We start from the raw sequence: 20,459 nt of genomic DNA on the forward strand, positions 1-20,459 counted from the left end.
CAGTGTAGAGACAGTAATGTCACCCATTAGTTTCTATGATATTTGAAAACTTAGATTTGGGTTTACTGCTCACAGCCATGTCTGCGAGTTACCGGAGCCAGAAATCTAAAGTTGAACAATTGTTGGAAGTGAGCTGGGTGACAATTTTTAAATTATATGAAACTGATCACTGAGGGGCCTTAGTATGCCAGACCTTCTCCTAAAAGGCACTGGACAGTACATCATGTTCCCTTGTTCAAGCTGTCACCACCTGTCTGTGGGAAGCATGAGGCAGATAGCTGAGGATCCTGTTTGATCTCAGCCATTAAACCACTTATGTAGAACAGAGCAGCGGCACAACTGCAGAGCTGTGCACACTGACGGTGGGTGGGATGCTCTGATATTAGTCAGTACACTAGTGCTTCAAGGATATTTCATGAATGAAATTGACATTTAGAATTTCAGTGGTTTTTTTTTTTTCTTCTTCAAAAGGAGAAGCATTTGTCTTAAGTTTCCCTGTAGTCTGAAGGCACATGCCATGTGACTGTGACGTGCTGTATTCGATTTGGGCATGTGTTAAATGTTGACCCCTCAAGTTCCCTCATCCTCTTCAGTCTCAATAGTAAATATTAAACCTGCAAATAAAAGGCAGACACCCCAAGAGAAAAAAACAAACTGTCCTAATTTGATTTGTTCAACATTCTTATTATGAGCATGGGTGGTTTCATTGAGGAATGCCAACAATTTAAACAATTCATCCTGGGAAAACTGATGTAACAAATGTTGAAAAAGTTTCCCACACTGCGTCCATGTCTGACAAGGAAACGGAGCCAAAGAAAACCAAACGACAAACCAAAAGCGATGCGTTGCTGTCATTCCTGGCTGAATTCCCACATGTAGACATTTCAGCGAACATCTCTATTGATCTCATCCTGCTCACTAACGCCATTTTTTGCTACACACTTTATTGTAACTTCACAATTTAAAGTTTAATGCCATTTTATGCATCGTTTAAGAAGTACTTTTGCCCGCAAGGGGATCAGCTGTGTAAGTTGACAGATAGAAATTCATAGTGTGTCATACAGCAAACATCAGACCAACAACATCAACAGACCAACAACCAGACAGCTGCTTTACCAACACAAACATCACCCGAGTGCTCTACAAGTTATCCCAGTTAATGTATGACTGTGACGTTATAACCCAAAACACGGCCCAACCAGGAGGAGAGCAACAAACGAACCTTTACCTCTGAGGATTGCGGCTTACTTTTGCTAGCCTTCAACTCAACGATCAATCATGATTTCAGTTAAATGCTAAAGTTGCTGTTACTGTCACCTTGTCTGTGGTTATGGAGCTAAATCAGGGCCAAATGAACATTTAAGTTTTGGTCTTAAACTTGAAAAATACAAACATATATTCAAAATAAAAATTATTAATTAACTTTCATTTTTCACTTTTAAAATTTTGATATTTCTTACTTTTTATGTTTTCATAAACAAAGCAATTTTTTTTTTACACTTTCAACTCTTATTTTTTCACAACAGTACCAACAGTTCCTTAAGGCAACATGACTGAGGAGAGTCTTCTGCCTTCTTTGTTAGGGTGTCACTCATGATTCCACGCCTCCATAAGGGCCAAAAGTCTAGAACTGAAAAAAACTGATCTGGAACTGAAAAACTGATCTGAAACTGAAAAAAATAAGATTTGAAAGTGTAAACAAATTGCTCTGATTCTGAAAACATAAAAAGTGGATCTGAAAAAAATAAGACCTCAAATATCAAAATGTATAAGAGTGAAAAATCAATAATTTATTCAAAATAATTCCAGAATTAAATAAACATTTTATTTAAACTGAAAACAAAACACATAAACTGTATTTTTCAAGTTTAAGACCAAAACTTAAATGTTCAATTAGAAGTTTTAGTGTTTCTATTACAGTTTTTCTTTTTTTCAAATTAACAAAACATTTTGCCCTGATTTAGCGCCATATGTCGTCCGCTCCGTGGACTTGATGATAGAGCGGGTGCTTTCTGATCAGATGCCATCGTGCTGTTGCGGTGGGCCCTTTTTATATACAGTCTATGGGTAGGCCACATTACAGTGGATGGACTGTAACATTGCACAGTTTTCTTTTAGCTTGAAATAATCCCATACTTGGGACACTTTCTTCTTCATCCCTCACTGTTTTCTCTCTCTTCCCGCACTTTGCAAACAGCACCATTATAATCACGTCGTGTTCACAGTGTAAGCGCAATGTGCAACAGTAATAAATGTCCGTGCGAAACAGTGTGCTGTATAGTTATATGGATTAAACTAAGCATCGACGCAAAGAATTTGCATTTTATTAATCGATTTAAATCGATGAATGGTTTCAGCCCTAATATCTCCCTTCTCTGAACTGTTTATCCTGTTTGGGGTTGCAGGGGGCTGGAACCTATCAACGCATACGCTGTCACACAGCTATTAGGCAATCCACCTAAACTGCATGTCTTTGAACTGTGGCAAGAAACAGGTTGCAACCCATGCTCTGAGACCACAGTGTTAACAGCCAGAGCTTTACCTGACAAATGTAGCGTGTGATGCAGACAATGTGATGAAATTAAGTATAGGCGTGATCAATATAACTGTTTCATCAGTTGACACAAAAACACTATATCACAATATAACCGCTGCATCAATTAGGACACATTCAAAGTATTGTGACCAATCTTTTACAATGGCTGTGCTGTAGTTCTGTCACTCACCAGGTAGAAGCCCAGGTGAGTGGTTTCAGACTGCTGGGTCACTCCTTCTGGAGTTTGGGTTTACAGTGTCCTTCCTTATCCACCAGTTACCTTATCTGAAAGTCAGCAGCACCTGAGAAAAGATGGAAGGAGAATTTTTAACTTAAGTGTTACTGCCAGACTTGAAGCAATTCTGGTATTCAAATGACAAGTAAAACAACCAGTGTTTCTGCATATGTACCGTAGCATATATGTTTGTCTGTATATCACTGCCTGAGGTCCAGGCATGTGCCTACGGGGTTCAGGTCACTGACCTGCAGACCCAACAAAAGCCTCCTTCAGAGTTCATACAGAGGAAACACTGGCAGAAGGCAAACCTCAGCTTATGTTCCTATACGATCACAGCCTCAGGACTAGTCATCTCACTGACTACTCTACACCACGCTTTCTAAGGTTATTTAGTGCGGCTGGCAAAAAAAAATAATTAACAAAGGGATCATTTAAAAGATACTATTACAAATATCCAAGCTAGTCATGCACAGCAAGGTCAAATTTGCAAAAACACCACTGTAGAAACACCTTCAGCCTTTAGTGGAAGAACAGCCTGATCCACGTGTAATGGGGGTTTTAACCCCGGTGTTGAACATAGCCAACCAGATGAAAAAGAGTTATATTACATGTACTATTAAGTCTAAATACACTCTTCTTATCTTATTTGTGCACACACTTCCCAGGCCTGACCGGAAGCCAGTACTTTCTCAGTTAATATGAGTCAACAAAACCACCAGGGCATCATCCTCCCACAGTTTTTTTTAATGCATTACTTAAAAAAATAAACGAATCCATCACATGAGGCTCACTTGGACAAACAGGTTTGCTTGAATGGAAATAAAAGGCTTTATTTCTTCATCATAATCCCCAATGGTAAAAATTTGGCCCTAGCAGTGGAAGTGAGAGGCCTTCCTGCTCAGCCTTTTGATGCTGACTACCACGCTGCCTGATGATGTGCGACCTGCCCCAGATGTCCGCTCATCTGGCGCACATGTAATAAACTGAGGTGAGAAAGTGAGAAATAATCTACTTTGCACAACCAGAACGGGGCTGCTACCACTGATTTCTTGTTATTGATCTCCATCAACCAACACCTCCTTAACACTGCTACCAGATGTTTTACACTTCTCATCAATCATCGTGATTTTTTAGAGACATGCTGAAATTATTTATGAATCGATAATAAAAATATATTGTTAGAACCAAAACTGAAATGCAAATTACTGTACTTAGTATTAGATTTTCCTACATTTTCACATCCTCATATAGCCCTAATGTGTGACCTCAGGTATCTGATATAACCCAATCATACTGCATTTTTGAGGAAGATACCGAGGCAGATATAGAGATTTGAAGAATACTCTTCAGTTTACATATGTTTAATTATTATTTGCTTGCTGAAAGTTACAATATGAGGCAATAATGAATCATTTCGTTTTTACTGTACAACTGTTATCTCCCCAATACAGAGTTTGTGCCATATATGTAATAACAAATCACAAAAGTTTTAATTTCTCAGACATGGCTGTGTGTGGCCTTTGGGAATTCCTACTTGTTACACGTTCATGCTATGTACGTGTTTTAAAAACACCTTGTTGAACCTAGATCCCTCTTCTGCTTGCAGCACAGGACACAACAAACAGCTTGTGTGCAGGTGAAGGTGTTTTTGTTTGAATACGCCTAATTTTACACAAGTCACAACCTGCGGAGATCTTTACAGCAAACACACAACAATAAAAACATGTTGACAATACTGCAAATAGTAGGACAAAAGCCGGCAGAACATTAAAACCTTGTGGCATCTAAACAGAGCCAAAAAAGTTGTTTTTTTACTCTGCAAAGATCAATTAGCATGTCAAGCTAAAATGCTACAGTTTTTGTATGCGCCAAAGCAAAGCTAACGTTACGCACTGTATGCTGTAAACTCCAGCAGAAAACGTACCTAAATGTTTTATAAACGCTGTTACAAGTGGAAGCAATTGTTATGACACGGCTTTCACTTTCTACCTGTTTGAGAACATGCACTAATACATTTTGCCAGAGTTTACCCAAACGTAACTTAGCTATAACTTTAGTTTAAGTGATGGTTTAAAAAAAAAAGAAAAAAAGAAACCAACCCAATACGAGCTATAAATACCCAAAGTAGCTAACCTCAAACAAGAGACTTACCACTTGGGTTAGAAACGTCCAGAGAAGTGGTTTCCTCATCTGCCGGTAACTCTGTACACAGCAGAGCAACACATGCATCCCCAACAAGTGTCAGTGTGCACAGTTCGAGCGAAGATAGTAAAGAAAGATGTGCTGCACGAGAGGAAAACTGGCTCTTCTTCCGGTTTGCCAAATCGTATATGTCGTAACTCATGCGCCTTCGAGCAAGGCATACATTTCCTACCATTAGACATTTTTATAAAACACGACACGAGGGGAAGTAGTTTTTTTTTTCTCTACTCTGATCTCTGCGTACATCTGTGGCGTGCAGAAAAAGAGCAGAGTGAGAGTTCTGCCTTATTCTTCCTCTCAAGCTGAATTACCTTATGATGTTTTAGACTGTGGCGCCATCTAGAGGACAACCGGGTATGGTAGAGCAGTTTCTCACTCATTCTGATTTGGCATCACGCAAATACAATTTTACTTACTTTACTAACACAATCCAAATGTAACTTGCAATGCACCTGCATGGCTAAACACTGATGTTTACTTATTTAAGATTGGTTATATTTTGGTTAGTGTAGTCGGGTAGCTACTGATGTACTGCAGCTTTGTCTTTTTTCTGGCTATTTATACATGCCTCTTTGCCAAGTGTTTTCCTGTCATTAACATATGTCTTTATGATACTTTTCTTCTTGCCAAATTACAGAATTTTCCTAGGACTGCAACTTTTGAGAAAACTAATCGAAAGAAAGAAGCTCTATCTGAAATGCTGTTGCATTCGCCACAAGCACTGGGAAATGATGTAATGTGGTTTGGTGTAAATTCTCAGAACTGAAGGACATGTGAAATACGCCATTAGGAAATATGCCAAACACAGGACAACTGCATAGTCGAAGATGAACAGTGTTCACAAGAAAAGACGCACTGACACTGACTGAAAGCACAAACCTTCAAAAATATCCCCAACATACACCAAAATAGTGTCTAATGCAGGCGTTTAGTACTGTATCATCGGATGTTTCTGTTATTTAGCATGAGCTCAGTTAAAAATAGTTTTATCGTGATCATGTTATTTAGCTTTTTATATGTCTGTGTACCAGGGTCCATTGTCTCACTATCCATCTGTGCTCCAAATTTCCGCTGCCATAAGTGATCTTACTCATACATACAAACACATCTTTCTTTCCACAGGTTACACGCAATTATTTCTGAGAAAGAATGTGCCTAGAAATTTCAACCAATCTTGGCAGGGCATGGAGTTGTGTATGAGACCAGCAGGTGGTGGTCAAGTTCTGTGCCTTGCAGCACAGTCCCACTTCCTGCATCTCTCTTCATCTCATTCAATCTAACATGCGAATAATATGGAGTAAATCATTGATTTTATTTTCTTGCATTGATCCTGTTCAACTCTTCAAACATTATCTTATTTCCAAGACATTTATCAGTTAGAATTACCGTAATGATTGTCTAGTTTAGCTACACATGACCGTATTTGTCCATAGATTTTGCATAACATACATCAAGAAAACACAATAGTTTAAAGTTTTATTGTGTAAATGTGTGTGTGTGTTTGGAAAGGAGGCTTTTACAGATATTGCTGATACCTCGCTGTTCTCTACTTTGGTAGAGCAGGTTCCCACATATAACCCCTGCCTCTGTTTAGATCAAAATAATGATGCTTGTTAATCTCTTGCACTTTTTAAAAGCATCAGCCACACTGCAATGTATCACGTATGGATTTGTCACCCTCCTCCCCCATGCATCAGTCAGATCTGTCCATAAATCTACCCTCACTTTAATGAGTAGAGAGGTAATCAACAAGAAGTGATGCCAGGCGTGGTAATAAATTCTACAGGAATACTAATTGGGGTTTTGAAGGGTCAGAGGACTGTGCCTGTAACATAAACCACTCTGTCACATGCTTTTCGCATTGTGGTTTGCATCTTATGCACTAGTGTTTGTTCCATTAAAGCACTGAATGTATCCAAATCCAATTAATAGATTTTACGATAAAAAATGTAATGTAAATGTAAAATAAATAAATCTATTGTAAATGTACATTATATGATAAAAGGCCACTGGGATTTAAATAAGGATGTGCTATGTAATTCTATTGGAGCGCTAAATTCGTATATGAGCTGTCTATTTATCTATTTGTCTATCTATCCATCTATTAGCATAACAACTAGTTATCATAGAACATATCTATGCTGCTTAATGTTTGGCTTGATTGAAACATTGTTTTTGGAAAAAAGCTCTGTAGGGTGTGGTAGAAGAAATGTAAAGATGTCATCATTCATTGTGCAGAGCCACAAGAAATCCACTTTTTGTTCAGCTGAATCTTAATTACTGTTAATCACAATTAACCGGCCAATAACGTAGATAGAATTAATGGACAATTAAGAGCCAAATGACCATTCTTTACCGCAACAAAACCCTCAGACTGAAGGCAGGAAATTCTATAATAAGTAAAGCTTGGTGATCAGAGGAGAGCGTCAAAAATGGCCCAAAAAACAAAAGAATGTGTCCAGAGGGGAGGATTACATTTATCAGGACTGCAGAGCTGCCATACAGACAGAGACGAGATCAGAGAAGGATAACTCACAGAAAGCAGGCTTAGTGAAAGGGGAAAGAAGGGGGAGCAGTCTGAATAATAAAAGAGTAAATGTATAAAATAGGACAAAAAAAAAGTTTTTAATTATTTCGGTTTTATTTTGGAACATGAAATCGCTAATTATGTCAACAATGATTCTGTAAAATTGTTATCTCCAGAAAAGATTTGCTCATGCCTTTTACGCCGTGCAGCATTTTTAAATGAATTAATTAGGCGATCACAGTAATTACTGTTTATATTGTTGTTAATGAGCCCAAAGGCAAGCGAGCTGCACTCATCCAAATTACACTCATGAGGCACGGAGCCAAGAAACGGTCCAAACCAGAGTGCAGCATGTTAAACATTCCCTGAGTCTTCCTGGTTAAGAGGTAACCAAGAGCATAATGAATTACACTTTAACCCTTCTGTTTCCTGTTGACCACACATCAAGAAAATAAATACAGCGTTTGTTTTAAATGTTGTCAGCCCCACACACCACTATTAATCTGGTATGCAGTTTCATATGCATACAAAACAGGGGCATCAGATCACAATCTCTGTGTCATTTTGCTCATTTTCCCATTTCATTTTTCATTTTTGTCAGGCATCTATCTCAGCCTTTTCCTCCCCGTCTATCAAAGTGGACTGACATTTACTGGCTGCATCATGTTGTATTTCATCATGCACTGCAGCTATCTGAAGCACAATAGCTGAGCGTTGTAATGGAAAGGTGCTGTAATCAGGTTTGTCAGTGAGTGACACACACAGATCCCTGCCTTCTGTCCTTTTGTTTGTTATTAGTGAAAATGTCAAAGCAGTGGAGTCACCAGTAAACTGCTATTAGAGTGTATAGTTTGCAAGGAGGTCAACACACTTTTGCTTGATAGATGGATGACACTTGTCAATCACCTTTCTTTTTTTCTTTCTTCACCACTGTGCCTTTCCCCAAGTCAGCCCTCTTGTTACATTTTTTACAGTTTTTAAAACAAAAATGCAAAGTTACACAATTCTAATACCTGTAAGTCGATAGCAAGGAACTGCATGAACATTTTCTTATCTTGTCTTTCACTTTCACAAAAAGCAAGACCCTCCCCTTGATTTATCTCTGTGATATCCAAAATTAATTTAACTACAACTTGTGTCACCAACAACAACTGAAAGAGACAAAGCATGAAGAATTTAATATGGTGGACCCTAACGCAACCCTGAATATTTTAATTTAAAGACAATTTTAAAAACCGGAGGGAGTAAAAAAATATACACCCTCCCCACCTCTCACTAAAAATGTACACTACTTTCCCTCCAGCTAGAAGAAATACATAATCCTCACCCTTTTCAGATCTCCACACCCCAAATATTTTGCGTACAGTCCCTACAGGAAAGAAAAGAAGATATCAAAATACATTGGGAAAAAGTAATAATAATAATATTAAGTATAAAAATATTTGTTGATAATTGACTAATCACATAAATCATGAATGTAGAAGGTACATGAAATCAATATGGCCGGTCAGACATATATGTACATATATCACATACATAAAAGTACATACTCATAAATACATGTACAGCATGAGGGTTGCATCTCATTTTCATTATTGATTAAGCTGCCGATTATTTACTATCTATCTATAAAATGGAATAAAAGCAGAAAAAAAATGTCTTTCACAACTTTCCAAACCTCAAGGTGACATCCTTGTCGTTGTTCGACAAACAATCCAAAGACCAAAGACACTTGAGTGTCACGTAAGACAAAGAAAAACACAGCAAACCCAAACAGTTGAGAAGCTATACTACTATAGGGAATGTCTGGCACAGTTGATAGAAAATATGACAGATTAATAATTGACAAAGTAGCTGCCTCTTAATTTTCTGTTGATTGACATTGATTGTGTGTGTGTGTGTGTGTGTGTTCGCATGAGTATGGGTGTGGGTGTGTGCTTTTGTGTGGGGGAGAGAGACAGTGAGAAAAAGAGAGAGAGAGAGAAAGAAAGATAGCAAAAGCGAAAGGGAACACGTTGCACCTGTGTTTCTGGGGGGTCATCCAGAGTTGATGATGTCTTCCTGCTTCCTGCTGTAAAAGAACAGGGAAAAGATCTTTCTGTCGCCGTGGTAACCATCATGCTACCCCCCGCCTTGAATACACACAAACGTATGCACACAAAGACACACACAAAAAAAACCTAGTCTGTTTCTGTAGATCCTGACAACAGCATTTAGGCAGTAATTCAAATGTCCACATACACAACGAAAAAACCCTGAATATGAAAACCATACACCGTTGACCTGTCGCACAGTCAACAGTTGATAGAGAAACAAAATAAAAGAACAAACAAAAGCTTGGTGGCTCGAGGCATTGAGCTACTTAGTTTGTGCTGGAGCAGAAGAAAAGAAGGGAAAACACTTCATTTTTCATCTAGATTAAAATCTAGCTAAAGGAACAATAAAGCATATAGTACACCCACAAAATCATAATGACACAGAATTACATACATGGTAATTCCTCTCTGATTTCTGGCTCTTAAATGACATGGGTCTGCATTTTAGGTACAACAGAAAATGGCCACTTTCCCTTTCATAGTTACCACTTTAATTCATGTGTGCTAAGCTCATGATAAATAACATTAACACCAACAGCACCTGAAGGCAGCAGAGGATTAACCAAGACAAGGGGAAATGTGTGTGAACAGAAGCTTCAAATGTCAAGACAGAAGTTTAATTGTGTAAGAGGGACATTGTTGTTTGGTTCCATTTTGTGTCTTGTACAGAATCAAACTCAACATGTCAAAAAATAATCACACACATGAAGCAAAACCAAATGATACGTGAGAGGGATTTCTTTCTGCAGTTGGTGGTCTGAGAAGAAGGTGTGAGCGGAGCTGATCCCAGCCTGTGTGTTTGGGCTGAGGGCCGGGCAGCTGCAGCACCGACATGAGAACAACACCAATCAGCAGCTCTGATTGAGACGCTGCCTCAAACTGCTCTGACTGGGACCAGATGGAGCGCAGAATCCTATTTACAGAGGGTCACACACACATACATGCATGACTATAAGAGCTCCTGCAGATACATGAATAGCAAATAACAAACATTTAAATGTGTATGCTGCTTACATGCAATTATACACCTGCACACACAGACACACACCTGAGACATAAGAGCAAAAGAGTGATGTGTGTTGTATGCATTCATCTCCAGACCTGTCACTTTCTTAATTAACAGTCATTTCTTTTCATTTCCCCACTAGCAGCAAGGCAACAAGCCAGGACAATTTCAACATGTTACTGACCTAACCTGAGGAAAACAGAGGCTTTGCAATGCTGGAAAAACCAATGTTTCACACTGTTGAAGTGACTGCAATGCAAGCATGATTTTAAATCACAGGAGATACTGCAAAAACAAAAACATTATTCATGATAATAAATAAATATAAATACATAGGGATATACTCAGAATAAATCATGATAAGGCAAACGGGAAATGCAAAGGCTTACAAACCTCACTAAATATTATTCTCACAAATTTCCATCCATGAAACGATAAAACAAGTAAAAGGAAAATATATTGGCTAGATGCAGAGGTGCCATTTCCACATATTAAGAGGTGCAATTATTTTCATATTGCATATTAATAACTTCCCTTACTTTCCCCCTCTCTCTTTGTCTCTCTCAGACGTTCATCTAAATAGATGCTCTCTAATTAATGTGTCTGGCGGCCTTATTATTCTTTGAGGGTGATATTTTCCTGTGATGAAAGGCAGAGAAGGTCAATTTTAACAGAGACCCATGGGAGAGAACAGGACGAGCAGGGACCCTGTTTCTGTGTGTCTGCGTGTGTGTTTACCTGTGTCTATGAGCATTCCACTACAGTGATTTAATGTAATGTGTGACTCGATGAATAGTTGTGTGTGTTTATGTGTGTGTAAAAAGAAAATACCTGTTAAACTGACCATCACTTCCTGCTGATTCTCTTTGGAGAAAACTGAAATCTAAATTAAAGCATAATAGAAATGGTGACATAATTGTGCATCAAATTAATAATCAGTGTAATTCTGCCAAAATCTGTATGCCTTGTTTGACCTCCCAGCAATTGTGGATAGTAATATTAGTACATTTTTATAGTACTGTACTCAGGTAAAGATTTTTGTTACTAGCACTTAACTTGTGTACTTCAGTTTTATGCTACTTTGTACTTCCTCTGAAAATTACTTTAAACTTGAATAGCAACAGTATTACCGTGCTTCTTAAAGTCCAACAATATAAGTTAATATGATAATATAACATTCGGACAGGAACTATTCTGCAGAATGAGTACTCCACGTTTAAGGTGTCGTAGAATGAAAAGTTGTATTTCCTTTGGCATGGTTGAATAAAAAGACTTCAATGCATATAAAATACCTCAAACTCTATGGTTGACATGGTAACATTTGGGATGTTTACGCCCCACAAAGTTACATAGACCAGCCTACGTTCCAGAGTTAGGTAGGTAGGTAGGAACATTTATTTGTCACAATATAAAAGGTTATAGAGTGAATTGAGTTTTGTAACTCTCTTCTGCTGCGTAGCAGACAATTTATATTAATACAGAAGCAATTATAAAAATGGTAAACAGAAATAAACTATAATTAATGGAGCAGTGCTGAGGATGAATTAGAGTTGATAGCTTCGGGGGAAAAGCTGCTCTGCAGTCTGGTGGTGTGGCAGCTGAAACTTCTATATCTCTTCCCAGAAGGCAGCAGGGTGAACAGGCTGTGGCTGGGTGGGTCCTGTCCTTTACTATCCTTTGGGCTCTGCGTAGGCACCTCACCTCACCGATATCACTGATGCTTGGGAGATGGGCACCAAAGATCTTCTGAGCAGTTTTAATCACCCGCTGCAGAGCCCTCCGGTCCTGGGCCGTGCACATCCCATGCCAGTTTGAGATGTTTCCAGTCAGTCTTTCTATTGCTCCTCTGTAAAAGCTGACAAGAGCTTGGCACAGGAATTTGGCCTTCTTAAGTTTTCTCAAGAAATCTTTGTTGTTTCTGAGCTTTCTTCACCTGCGTGGTGAGACGACCATGTCAGGTTCTCTGTGATGCTGATTCCCAGGAACCTGAAACTGTTCACCTGCTCCACCTCAGCACCACTGATGGTGACAGGATTGTGTGTCTTTATCGCCTTTTTCCTGAAATCAGTGATCAGCTCCTTGGTTTTACTGACGTTGAGCAGTAGGTTGTCCTCTGAGCACCACTCTGCAAGACTGTCAATTTCTCCCCAATATGAAGTCTCGTTGTTATTTGAAATCTGTCCGATGATGATGGTGTCGTCTGCAAACTTCACAAGAGAGTTCTCTCCGTGTCGGGGGATGCAGTCGTGGGTGTACAGCGTGAACAGGGGGGCTGAGCACACAGCTCTGGGGGCTCCTGTGTTGAGCACTAGAGTGGAGGAGGTGTGTCCGCCAATTTGAACTGACTTGGGTCTGCTTGTGAGGAAGTCCAATATCTAGTTGCAGAGTGCTTTATTTAAACCCAGAGTGCTGAGTTTGCTGATCAATAGTACCAATAATCAGTTAGCGGTCATACCAGCTCATATAACTCAGTGTGTCCCACAGAAAGTGCTTTTACGGTTATGAAGGAAAGGTAAATATTTTGTGGTTTTCCCAGTGATGTCCTCTGGCTACTCTGCCTCAACTCTGTGATTTATGAAGCTTCCTGATGGAGAGACAGCTTTACCTGTTGCAAACACTACGGGTTGCTAACTGCTAGCTGTTGCTAACAGTAGCTCTGTTATCAGCTGGCTCTGAACCAATGGTCCAAAGCTTCTGTACCAATGTAAGAGGTGTAAACACCAACACACCCCCAGAACACTAAATCTTCAGTGAGTTAGAGCTCGCTGAAGTCCAGTTTCCTTCAGAGCAGCATGTGAATGTTACCCTCCTTTGAGCGTGGGCAAGTGGTAAATCATCTGTACTCTCTGTACAACAATTATGGGAAATAAATAAGGGGTGTTGCCACATCCTTTTACATTCTCTGTTAAACTCTTAATTAGGGCAAATTGAACTATAATATATGAAACAAATTTTTTGGGGGGGTGAATCTTAGATTAGATAACAGATATGTCAACAGGCACCTGCTGTGTGGGAAGAATGGCTGTGAATTAAGTCTGTTACAATCACACATTTATTCTTTATGCTTCCATTGTAAAACTAAATATTTAGCTCTGAAGTTAGAGATCAAATTTAGATTGTTTCACCTTTGTACTTATAGTTCTGCTTTACTTGTTGCATGAGCTTTGTAGAATCCAGTGATATTGTGAAATAGAGCCATACATACATTATGAAATTAGCATCATGAAAACAAATATTTCTTCAAGAAACCCTTCACATTTCTTAATTAACAAAACAAAGGGAAACATGGAACAGATTCTCATTGCCTATTTTACTTCATCGTTTCTCCTGTAAAGAATTTCATATTGCAGGTGGAAAAAATTGCGTGGGTAAAAAATGCAAACAGAAATGTTGCTGGAGCTTTAGCCCATTGTTCTGCTGAGCTTTTCCTTTGTCACAAGTGGAAAATACAGTCTGCTTTCTGTTCACTTTTGGCATACACAACTGTAAAGCCAGTAATTATTCAGATGTTACTATTGTGGCAGACAGCAGTATTGTCATATGAAACACTATAAAACTAAAAAATATTTGGTATAAAGCAGAGGCAGCAGGGTGACTTGGAGGTTACTGTAAATAGGAAGTCTGTAATGCATGTCGACATTTGGTGCATCAGTGGTAATGTGGAGTTGCTTTAGGCATTTGCCCAGAACAATCCAAAGTTTCTGAGAACACTGACAGCCCAAATGGCTAATATTTACCACATATTACAGTACAAACTGCTTTCAGATAGAGACAAAATATTATAGTTGTAGGTAAAGCATGTTAAATAAGCCATTAAAGTTTTAAGTACAATGCCTTTCATTCAGAGACCATTCAACACCACAAAAAAAAATATGTCTTTGTTGAACACAGCAGTAACATGCAAACATGGTTAGCACAAAACACACCCACGTAATTTCAGCCTGCTATCACCAAATAGCATATGAAGAACATGCTAATGCCATTTTGTGTGCGTTTTTATGCTTTTCATGGTCATTTCATGGCTTTTTAGGCTGTAGTGACTTATTTTGTGCAGAGACAACGTGTACTATGACAATGAAGGTCACATGACATTGTCTTTTCCTCATGAAATGCGCCATCTGTAAAGATGTTAAGTAATGCAAAAACCTTGAAGTGCGTAGACATGACACACCAATGTTGTCAAGAATCGGCTGAGTGCAGAGGCAGGGAAACAATGTTTTAGGCCCCAAACGAAAAACACTAAGAGTGGCTGGTAAGTAAGCAATATTTATTTAAACAGACGACAGCAGGCTTACATGCATCGGTGGCTGGTAGAAGTCCAAACAAAGGTATAGTCCACAACATGAAAAGCAAAATCCACACGTAAAGAATAATTATTTAGCGAGGCAGAAAAGCGCAGAGACATGGAGAGACACTCGACATACGGTGATGACGCAAAAACAGGTAGCGGGGACTCGGACAATATATACAGATCCACACAAACAGGAAGGGGAACAAGACAGATGGAACACATTAGGGTAATCAGGACAACAGGAAGCAAAGGACGAGACCCAGAGACAGACACGTTACCAAAGTAAAACAGGAAACGGGACAACCAAGCAGAAAAACGGATCCAACAGACACAAACACTCACAAACCAAATCCGTAAAAAGACTGGGACAAACATGAGATGAACACCTGACACACGCCAAAACAAACCAGAAATGAACAAGCACAGAGACAAGACAAACAGACATACAGATCAGATCCTGCCAAATGTCCAGCATGGTATTTATACACAATCCCATGAGACCACATTGTTCATTTTGCTACTGCAGATTAAAAATGACTTAAATATATATTTTTTACTTTATGAGTAGCACACACAGACTTTTTAGCCAGTTTATGCTTTTGACCAGAGCTTTATGAGTAGTAAAAGAAGAAGTGGTATAAATAGTGTGCTTTTAGACTTGAGGATGTTGCTGCACATGCGGTTTGGAGTCATGTTGTGGTCATATTATGTTGCTTGTGGCGCGAGTGTCTCAGTCTATTTCAGTAATAGTTCAGCGTATTGACAAAATCCAGCTATATCTTATCTGACATGAGGTTGAGTAGTGAAAGACAACATTTTTATTTAGGGGTATTGCACAACACACTGCCACCCTAACAGCTGAAAGGGTGCTGTTGTGAAGCTGATCTGACCTCAGACCTCTTGCTGCAGTAGCGCATTAGCAAACTTTCCTCTAAGACTCAATAAAATATCTCATTATCAATACTGGTCAGATAGATGTTAGCTCACTGATCCTCAGAACACGTGTACTCGCATTCATGCTATATTTGTTTTGCAGTTACTCCTCACTGTTAACCCTTGAACTCAGCTGCTGTGATAGTGACTGGTTGAAACCTACAATAATGAGACCTGCAATTAGCACTGACCAATCAATGGGGTAATTGCAGAGCGAGACCGATGGTCTGTGAAAGGAAAGGAGGGGCTTGCTGTCGGCACCATATTGATTTCCCTCAAACCAATTAGTTGGTTTCTACCACTTTGGAGTGTTGGTCCCCAGCCATCTGCTTCTGTAATACAGAGAGGAGAAAACATACTGTTGTATAGATTGTATGTTCTATCTGTGTGTGATTGCTGAGGGAATCTAAACTAGGATCTTTCCATAAGCAGTGTCTCATATATTTTGTGAAAAGCACATAGGCTACTTAGTACACACACCGTGTTGTGGATGAATGTGAATATTACTGTTAGGAATTTGGTTTTGTACTGTTGTTTTCCTGTTTAGGTCTGGTTTTGGTTTATGGTTTTGTGTTTTTCATTGTAGCCTTAGTTCTTAATTCTGTGCTTTAGTTCATGTTTAGTGTTATTCCTGGTCTGTGTACTTCTGTGTTTTATCATTTCGGTCTTGTCTACCTTGTGTTCTGTTTCATCCTTGTTTCTGTCTGTTTCTCTTTTTGGTTGTAGTTAGTTTCTGTCTGCTCCCCATGTTATCACTGTGCCCTGTCTGTTCTCTCCTTGTGTCTGTGTCTTAGTTCTTAGTCCTATGTCTCCATGTTAGTGTAGTCCTGTTTCCTGTTTGCTCATGTGTCTGTTCCCTGCCCTGGTTTTGATCTGTTTGGGAGTTGTTCCCCATTTTCTTTTTTACTTTGGTAACTCTGTCCTTGTGTCTTCTCACACGCTTTACTACTTGTTTTATTTTGTAGTGTTTAGTTCTCATGTGTGCTTGTCTAGCTTTGTTTCCTGTTATTTGTATGTTTAATTGCTCTGCCTGCTTGTGTGCGTGTGTATATTAACCTCAGCTCTGTTAAGTCTTTGTGACGTCCTTGCCTTGTTCCTAGTTTATTGTTCTGTGTTTTACATTTACATTTATTCATTTAGCTGACGCTTTTATCCAAAGCGACTTACAATTGCTATACATGTCAGAGGTTGCACGCCTCTGGAGCAACTAGGTGTTGAGTGTCTTGCTTAGGGACACAATGGTGGATGGGTCACAGCGGGAACCCGGGTCTCTCACACCCAAGGTATATTTTGTTTGAACAGCAACATCCTCGCCTATCGTCTGCATTTGGGTGCACACCTCTGCTACTTAAGACTGCACTCAGCCACCCATGACAATTACATTCCTTCATCATGGACTGGATAACGTGGAAACAGTAGAACAGTGTGGGACATGTTACTTTCACCTGTTTTTGTGACAAGTTAAAAGAGAACACATTAATAATCCGAATATAAGTTATTTGAGTATAGTCAGTTCATGGTCTGTGATGTTAAAATGTTTACTGATGTTATAAAACGATAATAAATTAATTAGCAGACGTTCATTTAGAATTGCCTAAAACCATAAAATTAATTAATGTAGTCAAAATATGTCATGTGTTTAAAAAGGGTTAATATGCTAAATAGTGGTTTACCTTACATTGTTTATTTCATTCTTGACTGTGTAATTTGGGATGTAAAAGTGTTAATTTACAATTAAGTTTAATTTCTCGCTAAGGAAATATCTCTTTTCACTCATGATTATTCCTCCACATTTTCAGGCATGTTGTCATCGTTAAACAGAGTTAGCATTATTGTGATTTAGTGATTAATGATTTAGTCCACCCATGCACTAGGACCACAGACAGAAAAAATGGATGTAGTGTCTGTGACGTCACCCATAGGTCAGCCGTCGCCATCTTGGCTGTGAATCAGCTTAACTATGCACTTAACTATGAAGCCAATCAATTAAACCTGAATTAAGATTTTTACATATCTTTAGTTATGAGTCATTTATTTCGATGTCACTTGATTTTTTCTATTAAGGAATTATACTAAACAATAAATTTGAAAATCTGCAGTGTACATAACAGCTTACAATAAAGCTTGTAATTCCCCACACCACTATTTTGAATTTGATTTTTGATTTGAGTACTGCCATTGACAGTGAGAAAGAAAGGCGCTTTTATATTTGTTATTTGTTAAAAGATGTTTATTACTTCAGTATAAACTGTAACTGACTATAGACAGCCGATATTACATTGAAAATATACGTATGCCATCTATATTTTGAGGTATTGCTCATCACATTTTCTCTTGAAGATGTAACATAATAGTCAACATAAAAACTGAGCCAGTTGGTTTTATGTTTTCATTATCTGGAGCATTTCTTACACTAATTTAATTTAATTAAAAATCATAGGTTGCTTTGCCCTCATTGCTAAAAGAAATGTTCTAAGTCCTTTTTTAAAATTTCAGTAGTCAGAGATGCTTGCAGATGGCCAGGGACTGCATTCATATAGATGCACTGGTAGCAGAGTGCCTTGTTTACTAATCTGATATATAAGTCTAGTGCACACATCCAAACAAACCTGACGGTAAAGTGCTGGATAAAAGGGCTTAAAGTGAAAAACAACTGGCATGCTGAGTAGTTATGAATCCCAGTAGGTGTTATCATTAATTGCGACATTGCAAACAGGTATTCTGTGGCTTATATTGTGAGGCAAAAAGAGACAATCAGCTGATCGAATGCCCCTGTGACAAATAGATGCATTCTTTCAGCAGATTGTGTTTTTTTCCCTTTTTGTGTCACTTTACAGTATAAGCCTCACAATACCTGTGTAATACCCACAAGACTACCTCAGAGGTCGCCATAAATGACACCTCCTAGGGGGCTTCAAAACTATTCAGTGTGCAGATAACTCTTTGTTCTTGACAATACAGAAATGTTTCTCAGTGAATGTCACATTTGTCTGTTAGCATAAAATTTTTACTTTCTACTAAGATATATGCAAAATGTTAACCTATAAATACCATCTTAATATTTTAATTTATAACTAATAACTATCATATTTTGTCAAAGGTTTAGAACATCACTATATTTTCAATTGAAATAGGAAAATGACATCTTTTAAGAATGTACTTTCATTCCATTAAGCGTTTGTATCGTAAGCATAATTATCTGTGCCAATTTGAATTTCCTCTACAGGCATCAATAAAGGAACATCTTATCTTATATTTAGTCTGATCTATTTTTTAAAACAAAAATTATTCCCCATACACAAGTAACAGATTAACAAATTAAATCATCTTGCATTCACAAAAAACATTAATATTAAAAGGTTACAAATGTAAAAGTAGTTTTGTAAGACTTGAAATAATATACAGTTAATATACTTAAATAAATCCTCTGTGTAACAGTTTTAACAGTAATTATAATGACAGAACCTGTGGAAAGGAATCAGTGTCATAATTTGGCAAAGTGCGTTCGCCAGTGAAATCCGTAGTATTGTGGGAAAAGGTGTTGTGGAGTAAAAGTAAAAATAAAAGACCAAGCAAAGCAGTAGGATGCAGGAGCTGGCAGAGAAGAGCATGAGCCATGATGGAAGCTGGGACTTTTACATCCTGTAGAGCACTGGGACCAGGCGCTCCACATCTGGTTGGATACTGCAATCAGCTCTTCTGGCACCTCAAAAGACAACATGGGTAGACAGTTACTGACAAAGCACACACACAAGCAGGTTAAGCAAGCAGGGGCCGTCATACGTCCTACATGAGAGAAAGATCACAGGTTAAAAAGTTGTAGCCAGAGAGCCTAGACACAAACTGAGAAATGTCTGCCACACACCTAATTTTACACCCTAACTAATCTAGCTTTACCTCGCTCCCAACATAGCCCAGTTACCGGACTTCTAGCATACACTCCAATTAAGTTGGGAGTAACGGTCTGTTAACACAATTAACTGCACAGCAAGCGAATATATTTTGTCTGATATTGCCATGAAAAAATCTCCAAAGGGCACAAACACAGTCAAGACATCAAGTTCAGTGACTCGAATTAGCTGGGGTGACAGCTACCTGCACCTGTTGCTCAAAGTGGACACGCCTCTAATTATGCAGAACTTTAATCCTCGGTGAGTCTCTCTTCTTGTTTTCATTCCCAGACTAAGGGACAATCTGAACAAGTTAATCAGGATCTAGAAGTTACCCTCCGCTGGATCTCTGTCAACAACCCATATTCCTGGAGCACACGGTGTAACGGGGCAGACCTGTATCAGCCAATTTTGAGTGCAGTGGTAGTGTGAGGGGTGAGCACTTAGAGTGAGTGTGCATTTGGTGGGTGTGGTTTTGCACTTGGGTTAATTGCATGGGTATGGACTAATGGCAGACAGGTGTGCTTGGGCATGACATCCATCTGCAAACTATTTAACCAGCCACACACTAGGCTCAAGAGTCTTCTGTTTGTCTCCTGTGTGCAGGTACAGAGTGATTTTGACTGTCTTCTTCCCTGGGGGTAACTCTTGTTATGTGGGCTGGTGTCTGTATGGGATGGTTTATAAATTGATGTTGTTCACAGTCTTCTGTTTGTCTTCTGTGTGCAGTGTGCGGGTGT

The 20,459-nt window shown here is 38.8% G+C and overlaps 1 protein-coding gene across 2 annotated transcripts in view; it reads right to left on the bottom strand.

The window, feature by feature from the left end:
* Positions 1-5,189, bottom strand: part of LOC123968455 (neurocalcin-delta A) — a 68,140-nt gene extending 62,951 nt beyond the window's left edge. Inside the window, exons 1-3 of one of the 2 annotated variants that reach the window (XM_046045233.1) lie at positions 4,926-5,189; positions 2,947-3,019; positions 2,727-2,838 (exon numbers count right to left, since the gene is read on the bottom strand). The gene's annotated coding sequence lies outside the window, so the exon portion shown is untranslated. The remainder of the gene's footprint in view (positions 1-2,726; positions 2,839-2,946; positions 3,020-4,925) is intronic. The other variant, XM_046045232.1, reaches the window with a different exon arrangement.
* Positions 5,190-20,459: the final 15,270 nt, after the last annotated feature.

The sequence above is a fragment of the Micropterus dolomieu genome, linkage group LG03, assembly GCF_021292245.1.
Source record: "Micropterus dolomieu isolate WLL.071019.BEF.003 ecotype Adirondacks linkage group LG03, ASM2129224v1, whole genome shotgun sequence".
NCBI classification, from domain to species: Eukaryota; Metazoa; Chordata; class Actinopteri; order Centrarchiformes; family Centrarchidae; genus Micropterus; species Micropterus dolomieu.